We start from the raw sequence: 3,050 nt of genomic DNA, 5'->3' as shown, positions 1-3,050 counted from the left end.
TACCAGCACCGTCGCCTTTAAGTTTGGAATTATTAAGCTGGTGTTTGGAGCATAATTTAACAAAAAAATTCGACGGACAGTTTAAATTTAGATCACTTTAAAACAAAGTTTGTGTTATAGAGCTAGAGGCTGTTTTAGGCGGATTTGGGGTAACAGGCCAGAGGTGGTTTCAGGTAGGTTGGTATCAAAAAAGTTTGACAGCCTCAAGTGACTAAATTTAGAAATGCTGCACCACGACAATGCATCTGCTCATGAGTCACTTCTTGTCTGTGACATTATTTTATCAAACCACGGAATGTTTGCTTTTCTCTCTCCCTCCTACACAACGGATTTAGCTCCTACAAATATTGTTTGTTCCTACAGGGGAAATCCACTCTAAAAAAGGCACTAATTCTTGTGGCAGAGGAGATCGAAGAAAATTCGTTCCGAGAACTGGGAATTGCACATGACAGCGCGTTAAAAAAGAAGCTATATATTAAAAAGATCATTGGAAGCGACGCATAAGTGGTAGCGGGATACACTTTGAAGAAGAGAAATATGATAAAACTGTAACTGAATTACACATTTAAAAAAGATGGTTTCTTTTTAGATAGACATTATGTGTACGTATACATGCACACAAACGCTTACACACACAAACATACACACACAAACAACCCTTACTCTGAAAATGCAGTACTACTTTCACCGAAGTCAAAAATGTTTATTCTTGAAGCTAGCAGATGTAGTGTGTGTGTGTGTGTGGGGGGGGGGGGGGGGGTGCATGTTTGTGTGTGTGGTTTGCAAGTCAGTGTTCATTCATTTAACTTTTGTAAGTATTCGTGTGAATGTATACTCCTCTATGTCGTTTTTTAGCTTCTTATGTATGCTAATCAAACAGATCAATGGACAAGCATATTCCAGCTGTGACTATTCCCTTTTCAAGTGCAGTAAATATATGATTACATTATCATACCGTCCTAAAGATTATAGAGCAGGCATGGGAAACCTTTTTCGAAAAGGCAGGCCACATGAAGCATGACTCATCAGGCGGCCCTCACTACTAAAAAATTTCAAGGTAATTTTTCGTTCGACATGCCATTCAGAAATTCTCGCGGGTTTCAGGTTGCCCAAGATTGCTGCAGAGTATAATTTCAGAAAAATTTGGCTGCTATTTATCTATTTATTTCTCTCATAGATACAGGGCTTGATGTTTTTGACGAAAGAAGTCAGTCGATTATATCGGCTCTCAAAGGATGTAAGGCAAAAATCAACTTCGGTGCAATTTGAACTCAGAACGTAAAACCAGAATAAATGATATAAAGCATTTTGTCCTAATACTGACGGCTCGCCGCCTCTTGATTTGGTAGCTGTTTATAGTACAGTGAGTAACTTGGTGAAAGCAACCGCTTTAGCTAGTGTTCTTTGTATATATAATGTTCATATATGGTTTTGTTCTTCCACCCGTCGACTTTAGACCTGATCGAGTAGAACAATGACGTCAAAATATTTCATTCATGACTGTTTCATCTTTTTGTTTCAAGATTCAATTACATCTAAGATTACATCATCCAAAGTGTCCTTTGATTTCCTTTGCATCTTCTAAAATGATAGGTTGTGATGCGATACAACGGAAATTTGACTACTGCGTCTACCAGCGCAAACAACCACATACATAACATTTTATTTTTTCAAAATTCAGTATTACAGGGGAAAATGCGAACAAGAGAAAAATATTCTTAAGATTATAAACCTGGAAAATTACAGGACAAGTTATTACACTTGGAAAAGTTCAGGACAACTTATTACGTCTGGTAAAGTACAGAACAAGAAAACTTTTACTTAAAATATTGCAGCTAAGGATAAAATTTCAAATAAAATATTTAGATTTAGAAAATATTAGCTTTTATTAAAACTAAAAATTTGATTACAAGTTATTACTTCTATTTGTTATTACTTGTTACTTCTATTAAAAATAAAAAGAAAGTAACTCAACATATTTTTCGCACTTAAAAAATTCATTTTTTAATTATTAATTAATAATTAGAAATTTGAAAATAGGTTATGAAAAATAACAGTATTACATAATTAGTACAATAAATAGAATAATACAAAAGTTAGTTATATATTACAGTAAAATTTACCTATAACAACAAATTCACAGTAAAATTTCCTTGGGTTTTTGGCTAAGTTATTGCCAAGTCTTCACACTTTTAGTCTTGACCCGATGCCTATTTTTTACATAATGAATTTGCCTACCATATATACTATTCTACTTTGCATAAAGCTTTAGCTTTATTGATACATCTGGCTCTCATTTTTTAAGTATTCTAGTGTGTCAATATTTTAAAATGATGGTACCTTTTTTAATTATAATGTTACTTTGTAAATTAAAATCAAATAACTTTTATCCTTAGCTGCAATATTTTAAGTAAAAATTTTCTTGTTCTGTACCTATCAGATGTAATAACTTGTTCTGAACTTTTCCAGGCGTAATAACTTGTCCTGTACTTTTCCAGGCTTATAATCTTAAGAATATTATTTCTCTTACTCGCATTTTTTCATGTAATCCATGTTTTTTTCCAGGCTATGCTATTATGCTAATTAATAATGTGTCAAATGTGTCAATTAGCGGTGTCATTGATAATTTTTTCCTTACCTCAATGACGACGGTCACATAGATTAAAAGTCCCCTTATAGAATTATATTATCACCTTCATATTTGAGAAACAAACACTCTTTTACTCTTTTACTCTTTTACTTGTTTCAGTCATTTGACTTCTGCCATGCTGGAGCACTGCCTTTAGTCGAGAAAATCGAGCCCAGGACTTATTCTTTGTAAGCCTAGTACTTATTCTATCGGTCTCTTTTTGCCGAAACGCTAAGTTACGGGGACGTAAACACACCAGCACCGGTTGTCAAGTGATGGTGGGGGGACAAACACAGACACACAAACACACACACACACATATATACATATACATATACATATATACGACGGGCTTCTTTCAGTTTCCGTCTACCAAATCCACTCACAAGTCTTTGGTCAGCCCGAGGCTATAGTAGAAGAC

The 3,050-nt window shown here is 34.4% G+C and overlaps 1 protein-coding gene across 1 annotated transcript in view; it reads right to left on the bottom strand.

Moving 5' to 3' along the window:
- Nucleotides 1-3,050, bottom strand: part of LOC106879733 (monocarboxylate transporter 12) — a 185,242-nt gene that overhangs the window by 1,802 nt on the left and 180,390 nt on the right. The window lies entirely within an intron of this gene.

Source organism: Octopus bimaculoides, chromosome 4 (genome assembly GCF_001194135.2).
Source record: "Octopus bimaculoides isolate UCB-OBI-ISO-001 chromosome 4, ASM119413v2, whole genome shotgun sequence".
Classification (NCBI taxonomy): Eukaryota; Metazoa; Mollusca; class Cephalopoda; order Octopoda; family Octopodidae; genus Octopus; species Octopus bimaculoides.
This window is presented reverse-complemented; position numbering and strand designations above follow the sequence as displayed.